Genomic DNA, 11,367 nt, shown 5'->3' with positions numbered 1-11,367 from the left:
GACTCGATGAAGCAACAAACTTCCACAACTATACTTGAGTACCTGCCCATTTCCCATGGCAGGGGAAACATCAGCAGAAGGGGTGAGATATCAAACAGTATAAAGGAAAGTATGATAATAGATATAACAAGATAAAATCATACACAATTCATCACTTCTCAATATAAGCAATTTGCATCACGATAACAACATGGTTCATATATTCCAACTTATACACATATATCATTAATACATATATATTCACATTCTCATCATATATGTTTCATTCACGTACATCATATCTACAACACATCAACAATCCATATCAAATGAATTCAACTTCACAAACTATGCATCCACACATCATAACAATGAATCAAATGCAACTCGGTATACAAAGTCGAATGCGACTCAAACTATGCATATGCATGTGGTACCAATCGGAGCTTCAGCCCCCGTCACCAATTGCCCAATTCGGAGGCACAAGGCATAAGCCTTCGTCACTAGTTTGCCAATCCAGACCGTCACAGAGTATGCATATGAAATGTGACTCGACAAACAAGACAACATAACATACTCATCACAATCACATATCGTCACGAGGCATAAGCCTATATCACAATCAATTACCATTTAACGAGGTAATTCACGTCACCATAATATTTCATCTTCACTTAGTCACAAAATCATCCTCACAAATATATACAACATCACGTATTCACAAAATCGTCACAAATATACAATTTGCATATCATCAAGATCATTACAATTATCATTATGTTTCGGCACATCGGCACGGTTACTCAATTTCACATATTAACACAGTCATCACAATTATCATCATAATCTACTAAACTAACGACAATTAGCTAGGATTCATACCATAAGGTTAATCACATAACAGTGCACAATAATAATCATATTGACAATCACAACATTATTCGCAACAAAGGCATCCAAACCGAAATCACAATTTTTGGTCAATTCTCAAAATAATCTCAATATGCCAATATGTCAAGTAAATCAAATTGACTTTTAATCATCAACTAAATCAAGTAGAAATAATGTTAATTATCAAAACAACATCATTGGCATAACAATATATTATTCTCAACTTGAATATTCAACCAAAACACAATTACGGTCAATTTCACAAAATACCTTAATTTACCGATAAACCGAATAATTGGTCCAAGTCCAAGTATATTCCAATCACATAGACTTATTGGAATTAATTCATCTAATAATTTAATTATCCAATTAAAAATCAAACTATATTAATTTCAATTCAACTATTATATTTCTATTCCATTATTTTCCAATTCTACAACAAAACTCATTATTTCACTATCAATGGTTTACCCACAACAAACACAACATTCTAATGCACATAAATTATCAATTGCACACAACTTATCACATTTATATCATCACATTCCAACAAATCATCAAATACCCAAAATTGCAACATAGAAGAACATGGATATCAAAGTATAGAATCAAACTCACCATAACATACTATCATACAACCCTTTAGCATGAAAGAACCCCACCCTTACCTTGGCAAATATGGACTCTTTCACCATAGCTCTAAGCTTTTCTCCAAAATAAACCCTTCAAACATAATTTGGAGACACACCTAAAAACCAGTTCGGAAATCGGCTTATCAGACAAACTTAAAACCCTCAAAATCAAAATCGCTCCGGTCAGAACTTACCTCTATGAGTCAGGAACGTTGTGTCAAAACTATGCGACGATCCAACGGTTGGATTGAGAGATACATCCGTTTTGCTAAGGTGACTCTTTGCTGAAACATAGCTGCGAAAAATGGGGTTTCCTCTAGCTTTTCTCTTCCACCATTGTTCTCTTTCTTTTGGCTCTTTTCTCCCAAATGAAAAATAGTAACCTCTAAAACCCTAACTTTATCTTACTATCTCACTTATGTTGATTGGGCTTAACCCACCAATCCATCCATTATGTTTCTATCACTTAGACCCATTTAGTTATATCTCTCTAATAACTCAATTAAGTCAAACAACACAAACATACACATAATTAAGTACTTAAATAATTATTATTTCACATAATAAATAAATAAATAAATAATTATTAAAAACACCAAATAATCTAATTACTAATATAATTAATAAAAATATTAATTAAAATCGGGATGTTACACATTGGGTCTATGGCTCTTCTCACTTATAAAGTGTTAAACATTCATTTTCCATCCGTTGTGGGACTCATACTCACACTTGATATACCAACAATCTCACCCTCGAGTGTGAGTTCTGTTAGATGCTGGCCTAAGGATCTAGAGGGGGGGTGAATAGATCTCACAGAGTTTTTCGGAATTATTTCGAACTAATGCAAAAGCGGTTCTGAATCGACTTGCGTCTATTCCGGACCGTTATTGCAAGGGTCGTATATGTGCCAAAACTACAAGATAATTGAGATTAACGATGAAGTGATATGTTATCGAATCAATACGTTTCACAACTGAAAATCGATTAACTTCTAAATTGATAAACTTTGGTTTGCAATGCAGTAATAGTGAAAGAAGCAAAAACACAAACACTTGGTGATAATGATCAAATTGATGGTGATTCAATGTGTGATGAATTGTGATGTTTATGCAAGTCCTTAATTCACAATTTTAACACTCGAATCGTTGATCAATTTGCAATTATAACCAAATATGAACAGAACGTAAATGAACAGATAAAAGCGACAAGAACACGATATTTGTTTAGGCAGTTCGTCGATTGTCTGTCGCGGGGAAAAATCGGTATCTTTTTTCGGGATGAGACACCTGATGCCTTCTTTGGGCTCGAGTGCTCATACAAATGATTTTTCTTTGTTTCGACCAAACTTTTTATTATTTCCAAAGGAGGAAAAGGAAAAAAGTTGCAATAACCTAAAAAGTGGGGGAGAGATCTTGGGTAAGAGGGTTGGTTATACAAAGGGAAGGTATTAGCACCCAACGTATCTATAGTACTCTATAGGCTTCTTTATTGTTTTTCATTCTATGCTATGGTGGAGGTTCTGTTGTGAAATAGGTGGGACCTAAGGTGTTTGTTTGATTATGCTCGCAAAGATCATCGCGATCCTCTACATACATATCCCTTAGAGGGAATCAGAGCATTTGTAGCTCGGGGTCTACGGGTGCTAAGGTTTGAGTGGTTTGAGGGAGAAGTTTTGCTCGCCAAGGATACGACCTTGTGCCTACGTATTCTCAAAGGGATGTTGAGAAAGTCAGAGCAATCGTAGTTCCCACTTATGCTAGTGGAAGCGAAGGATAAGAGACAAATGTCATCTAAATGTTCGATGTATCTAATCTATATCATCACATACATCTGTTTGTTTTTTGTTTGAAATCTTTTCATTATAAGCCCTGGGCTGTGCCACTTATGGCGCTTAGAATGATAAAGATGTTTTTTAGCCAGCCTTGTGGCAAAAACTTTCAATGAAGTCAGCCTTGTGACAAAAAGTTTTGATTAATCAGCCAGCCTTGTAGCAAAAGTTTCAATGAAGTCAGCCTTGTGACAAAAACTTTGATTAATCAGCCAGTATGGTGGCAAAAAGTTTGATTGATTAGCCAGCCTTGTGGCAAAAAGGTTTGATTAATTGATTGATTGATTGATTGTTTGTGATGATATAGAAGAGATACTCCTATCATAGAGATGATAAATGTCTAATCCCCTAGGGTATTTGATTTGGATATTGGGGATGCTTATAAGAAGCCCGTGGGTCCTTGTACGAAGCCCAAGAGGAGGCTATCCGAGGGTCCTTGCATTGTAAGCCCAAGAGGAGGCTATGGGAGGGACAATCCAGGGTCCTTGCATTGTAAGCCCAAGAGGAGGCTATGGGAGGGACAAGTCGTTTGTACAAAGCCCAAGAGGAGGCATGGTATAGTTGGTTTGAGCTCTTAGAGCGATTTCACCGGGAAACCATACTCTATGTCCTAACCTAAACTAGGGAGATTCTTTGCACGAAGCCCAATAGGAGGCTATGGGGAACCTAGTGTTGTACTAAGTTGAACAAGTATATATATAACACAATCACAAATATGGACAAGTACGAGCAAATATGAACAAGTACATGAACAAATATGAACAATTATACATATATATGACAAAGTGTGTGTATATAATGGAGTTTATGAAGGAAATATACCTGTAAGCATGATCCATTTGTATACACGGGGGGCTCGGGACTTATACTCGGGGAGAGACCCACTTGAGTTTATTCAAAGCTATGTAAACAGGCATTTACAAAGGGGCTTGGGACTTATACCTACATGGAGGCCCATGGTATTTTTGGGAAGATTTAAAGAAAACCCTCATTTTTTGATTTGTTGTTCGAAGTTAAAAAAACAAATTGAACGAGATATATACAAAAAGGTGTGTGTACAATGAAATACCTAATTTCATGTACAGGAATGGGACTTATACCTATGTGGAGGCCCCTGTTTTATTTTATAAAACATGGTTAATTGTTTTATTAACAGACGCAAGGTTTCGTCGTTTGAAAATCTTTGAAAGTTTTGTTTTGAAAAAGTTTTCTATACAAAGAAAAACTGTACAAAGAAAAAGGAAAGGGACTTATACTCTCTAATATTCGAGAGGCCCATGTTTGAAAATCAATTGATCAATCCAAAAAAAAGATTTAATAAATAGTTTCTTTTGAAAAGAAAAACCAAAAAGAAACGGTTTATCGTTTTGAAAAATTGTGATCGTTTGTTTTAAAACGGTTTGAATTTTGACAAAAGTCAACTTAATTAAGATAAAAAACAAATTTCATGCTTAATTAAGACCTAAATAATTAGGGTTTGATCACTAAATATTTACAAGTGATTAAGTTTAAAAAAATCAAATGAAAAACAATATTTAAAGTATTAAAAAACACTTAAAAACATGTCATTTTAAACTTAATTAAAAATGTATTAAATAAATATTTTTTTTATGATTTTTTGAGTATTTATAAAATATATGTGTTAAATAAAAAGTGTGCAAAAAATGAAGCAAAAATGAATTGATTTGGTTAGTTAATTAATTAGTTAAAGTTGTTAATAAATTGAAGAAAATAAGTGTTAAAAAAAATGGTTTGGTCCTGCCAGGGTTTGAACCCACGCCCTGAGGTTCACTACTCAAAACAACAACCAACTGAGCTGCGCGCGCAGCTTGTTTATGATACACACTCATTTAATTATATTCAAAAACAAGTATTTGAAACTTCTGAACAAAAAATGGCGCCAAGAACACATCCCTATTTTGATTTTGAATTTTTCTGAAACTGAACCAATTTGAACAAGTAAAGGGTCTATTTCACTCGGTTTTTCACGAGGAACATGATGGTGTCCTCATAATTCATTTATTTTTGCACTAAGGTGGTCAATTTTGTGATGAACACGAAGAACCCTAATTCTGAATTTGAACATGAAACCGTGTACGATTGATGAATTATGAAATTGATTGAGGGCTATTGATCAGTGATAGTGCAGAAACAAGGTGGCAACTCAATTTTTCATTTATGATGCATGTATGTATGAGTTTGAAGTTCATGAGACTTACCTTCAAAAACGGCCAAAATGGGAATTGAATTTTGATCTGGAGGTGTTACAGATGCTTTGTAACAATCTGGATAGCTTCAATGATGATTATGGAAGGTGTCTGGATGCTTGGAGTGAATTGAAAACACCTGGAGCAGTTGGAGGTACCCGATCTGTAGTTAAGCCTAAGTGTGAATCGAGCTCGATGATTCTGATGTTTCAGGTTGATGATGAGTGTTTGGATAGCTCATATGTGATATATGTGAGGTGTGGGAAGTGTTAATTTGGACAGAAATGATCTGGAATGAAAATTGGCATGATAAGGCTCTTCATGTGTTCATATGGAGGTTGAAGAGTGAATCTGAGTTTTGGGGTGATTTGGGGTGTGTGAGTGGTTCAAACACATCCCATATGATGTTTATGAGTTGCTAGAACCATCACTTTGGCCATAACTTCAAGGGTTTGGAGGTTGAGTTTTCTACCTCTTAGAAACTTAAGAAACTTGTATTCTAAGAAAGAAAGAGAAAGCCTATAATTTGTGAGGCTTTGGTGTGATTTTGAATGGAGTTTGGACCTCTATTTATAGGCCAAGAGTTCTGAATGCAGAGCTTGGCAAGTTGATCAAAGAAGTGATGATTTGGCTTAAGAGATAAAAAGGAATCTTTTACATTTAATGCAAAATGGTTAAAGTAACTTAACCATGGTCATTCTTCCAAGCTTCTTATCCTCTTCCATTGTGATCTTCAAATCAGAAAATATCTTCAATTATTGCCTTGATGCATCATTACTTGCATTATTTGGCAAATTGGTTCATAACTTAGTGAAAATGGTTTGAAATTTCAAGTGAAAATGATCACTAAATGCATAATTCAAAACCATAGCTATGCTCCATATTTTTTCATGCTCTTGGACATTTTGGAAAGCTCATATTACACACTTCAAAACCCTAGTTGAAAGTTTCTTCAAGACCTTTAAGGAAATGGGTGAAAAAGATCCATGAACTTTGAAGAAAATGAGGTTTTAAGTGAAATTTTCAAAAGATACCAACTTTGAAGCTCCATATCTCTTAAATGGTTGATCTTTTGGAAAAAAATTATATGTGACAAAGTTTTTCATTGGATCAAAATCTACAACTTTCATGTTGGAAGTTTTTTTCAGTTTGTAGGTGAAATTTTGAGAAATTCCCTTCCAAAGTTTGGAAAAAATCATTGAAAAACACTTAGAAATTTTTCTAAGTATGAAAGTCAAACTTTTGACTTTTTGATTCTTGATTGATTTTCTTGATTTTTCTTGATCAAATGACTTCATATATCATATATTGATGATTCAAAACTTCAAAAGTCAAGGTTGACCAAAATTCCCCAAAAGTCAATGGTGATCTTGTACAGTTAACTTTTTCAGACGAATCGCGTTTCTGGAGATTTTAAATGAACCAAGCTATCCTCACCAAATGAATGGTATGAATGGATCATATTGAGTTATTGGAGGACCTTGAGCCATGGTTTAAGTTATGGAACCATGTTCTGATTAAAAAGTCAGTTGTTTAGTGAATTAGGTCAAAAAACCCTAATTGTCGACCTGATGAGATTGATGACTGTGGATCTTGAATTGAGATGCAATTCCCATTGGATGCTGTCATAGGGATTATTTGAGGATGATTGAAACCTTTGATTGACTTCCTGGGGATTTTTAGGGTTTCCCAAATGTGATCCCTGATTTCAGTCCCTGATAGTTCAAAACCCTAATCTGATGATTTGAAATTTCACTGTTGATCAATCCTTGTGTAGGAGATGTCTTGAGCCAATAGATTAGGCCAAAATGATGTACTTGGGGTCTTGAGGTCATGTCCCAAGTCATTAGGTCAAATCCTGAGCAAAAGTCAGGGGTGTGCTATCTTCAGTCAAAACCCTAATCGGGTTGATTCAGAGCTTTTGAGTTTGTTGAAATGAATCTCTGAGGACCAAATGTTGATTGTTGATGAAGATGATTCATTTGAAATGAAGGGGGAACAAAACCCTAATTGATTGTTGCTTGTAATGATGAGTGATTTCTTGATTAAACCCTGCTGAGTCACAAGTAGCAAACACAAGCTATGCAATTTGTTAGAGATGCAAATGATGCATATGCTATGATATGAGGTGGTATCTTAGGTCAAAAATTGGGGTATGACAGATGCCCCTATTTAAGTTTCTTCAACCTGAGACATGAAGATTGAAAATCTTCGTTTTGATAGGGTGGAAGAGACTTAAATATCAGAAGACGCGAATTTTGGACCTAAGATACCAAAATTGCGAATGACGCAAGGATATCTTTACCGAGGGATATCAAAACTGACTCCACTGGGGACAAGAGATCGAGAAGGATGTCTCAATCCGTTTTAGGAAGAGAATCCGTTTTTTCTTTTTTTCGGGAAAGCAAGTGTATGCTTCACCGAGAAATGATAGCTTTGTAAGAAAAGCTTACCTATCGACATTATCGACTATCAGCATGGGGATAGACTTGTTTAATAATGCGAAGGTGAAAGGTATGAAACTATATTATCAACTATCAGCATGGTGATAGACTTGACATGGTAAAAAGAGTTTCAAAGGTTTGGTTAATATTACCGATTATCAGCATGGTGATAGACATGTTTAATAATATAACCAGAACAAAAAGGTTACCGACTACCAGCCTCGTGATAGTGGTTCTGAAGACATGATCAATTATCAGCCGAGTGATAAAATGATTCTCGAGACTTTGCTAGGGAAATTACTGGTTATTCAGCCTTGTGAACAGTAATAAGGCCCTGATTGTCAAATGGTTTTCATGATTGATTTCCTAGAGAGGAAAAGTCTTTTGAAAGAGACATAAGCTGCTCGGATGATGAGGCTATTGCTTATTGTCTGTTTTTTACGACTCTATTTGGGGAACCGGAATTTGAATCTCTGGTAAAGACAAGGTTCTATCCATGAATGAATTGGAAAGAAACAGTCAAACAAGACTTTGTACCCAATGAGGAATGAACTCGACTGGGGATTTTCTCCTTCGTTTTGAGAGGAGAAACTAAAGCAACCTTCTTCCACGAGGAATGATCTCAGCGGGAACTGGAGAAAGAAGATGTTCTTTCTGCTTATGGGTGACAACCTACTGGAGAGATGACATGCCCATACCTGTTTCTTTTTTTCTTTTTTTCTTTTTCTTTTTTTTTTTGGGATAATCCTGAACAAGTGATTTTAGGCAGACATTTGAAAAATGCAATGATGCATAAATGATGCAAATATGTATGAATGATGAATGTCATGAATGTCGCATGCATGCTAACAATACTGACAGACAAAGAAGTATACTGGAGAGGGACCGACGTCACAATACAACCAGATACTTGGCAAATGTTCTTCAACACGGTGTAGATAACACAGGTGATGAATGGTGTTGCTTGCTTTAATCTTCTCTGGGGATGATAAGCATCTTTTCTTATTGAGATGGAAGAACCTCTTCACTGGAGATGGAAAATCTTCGTCACTGGGGATAAAAGACCTTCTTCACTGGGGATAGAAGAACTTCTTCACTGGGGATAGAAGAGCTTTTCCTATCATAATCTTTGATTCATCCTATGGAGATAGCTGTTGATGTTCCTTCTGTTGTTCACAACTCAAAGGAAAGTTTCGCTTTTATTTTGAAAAAGGAAAGTAAATTCATTTAAAACTTTTTTTCTTTTCTTTCAAAAACGAATAACACAATTAAAGCGTCATTTTGCAAGCTAGAAAAGATCAAGAATTGCAAACAAATGGGCACAAGGCTCAAATTTATTTAATAGGATGGTAATCAGCTAAAGGCGTGATTCCACGGAGTATTTACAAAAGTTGAAAATGGTAATTATGCGGAAAAGGCTACATCGAAAGCAATAACCACTATTCCCCCTAACAACTTTGAGTTCCAACTGTGCCTGTCGCTTCAGATTGGTGATGATTTGATTGAAGATCCTTTGATGAAAAAGACTCCTCAGGTGACGAAGTACGGACTGATGCAGTTACTTAGTCATTAATCCCTAATTTTTGCCTAGATTGCCCTTTCAGGTTTTCAATCTACCAGGATGCATTTTTTCTGTTTATTGTCTCTAATTTTTGCCTGGACCGCCCTTTCAGGTTTTCAGTCCACCGAGACGCTCATTTTTGCCTAAGTCGCCCTTTGCGGGTTTTCGACTTACCGAGCTGTTCTTTTGTTCTTTTTTAGACAAAGTATTTCTTGACTGCATCAGCATTCACAGGATGTGGGAGTTCATCACCATCCATGGTTGCAAGAGTCATGGCGCCGCCAGAAAATGTTCTTTTGACAACATACGGGCCTTCGTAATTAGGAGACCATTTGCCCCTAGAATCTGGTTGAAAAGACAAGATCTTTTTAAGCACGAGGCCGCCTTCTTGAAATTCACGAGGTCGAACATTTTTGTTGAAGGCTTGTTTCATCCTTGCTTGGTATAACTGTCCATGGCATAGAGCAGTCATACGTTTTTCTTCGATTAAGTTCAACTGATCGTATCTGCTTTGGCACCATTCAGCCTCTGATAACTTAGTCTCCATGAGGACCCTCATTGATGGGATTTCAACTTCTACGGGGAGCACAGCTTCCATGCCGTATACTAGAGAGAAAGGGGTTGCCCCTGTTGAAGTACGCACTGAAGTACGATACCCATGTAAAGCAAATGGCAGCATTTCGTGCCAGTCTTTGTAAGTGACGACCATTTTCTGGACAATCTTCTTAATGTTCTTGTTGGCACCTTCAACGGCGCCGTTCATTTTTGGTCTGTAAGGAGAAGAGTTATGATGCTCAATCTTGAATTCCTCACACAATTCTTTCATCATTTTGTTATTCAAGTTCGAACCATTGTCAGTAATGATCTTGCTGGGAACACCATATCGGCAAACGATGTTATTCTTGATAAACCTCACAACCACTTGTCTTGTAACATTGGCGTAAGATGCTGCTTCGACCCATTTGGTGAAGTAATCAATTGCCACTAAGATGAAACGATGACCGTTTGAAGCTTTTGGTTCGATCATTCCAATCATGTCGATACCCCACATGGAAAAAGGCCATGGAGATGAGAGAATGTTGAGTAGAGTCTGTGGCACATGGATCTTATCTGCGTAGATCTGGCACTTGTGACATCTCTTCACGTGTTTACAACAATCAGATTCCATTGTCAACCAATAGTATCCTACTCTTAAGATCTTTTTGGACATTGCATGCCCATTTGAATGAGTTCCAAAGGACCCTTCATGCACTTCATGCATTAACATGTCTGCTTCGTGTCTATCCACGCATCTAAGCAAAACCATGTCGAAGTTTCTTTTGTATAGCACATCTCCGTTCAGGAAGAAACTGCCAGAATGCCTCCTTAGAGTTTTCTTATCTTTGTTTGATGCCCCAAGTGGGTACTCTTGAGTTTGAAGGAAGCGTTTGATGTCGTGAAACCACGGTTTATCATCGATGACTGCTTCAGTTGCAAACACATAGGCGGGCCTTTCAAGGCGCGTAATTCTGACTGTTGGCATATCGTTCCAATGATTGACTTTAAACATGGAAGATAGAGTAGCCAAGGCGTCTGCCATACAATTCTGATCTCGAGGTATATGATGCAATTCAACCTTGTTGAAGAAAGTCAACAGACGTCTTGCATAATCTCTGTAAGGAATCAAACCAGGGTGGTAAGTTTCCCACTTGTCTTTGATTTGGTTGATCACGAGGGCTGAATCTCCATATATGTCGAGGATCTTGATCCTTAAGTCAATGGCTTCTTCGAGACCCATGATACAAGCTTCATATTCTGCGATGTTGTTGGTGCAATCAAATAG

This window comes from Vicia villosa, linkage group LG4 (assembly GCF_029867415.1).
Source record: "Vicia villosa cultivar HV-30 ecotype Madison, WI linkage group LG4, Vvil1.0, whole genome shotgun sequence".
Taxonomy (NCBI): domain Eukaryota; kingdom Viridiplantae; phylum Streptophyta; class Magnoliopsida; order Fabales; family Fabaceae; genus Vicia; species Vicia villosa.
Note: the sequence above shows the minus strand (reverse complement) of the source record.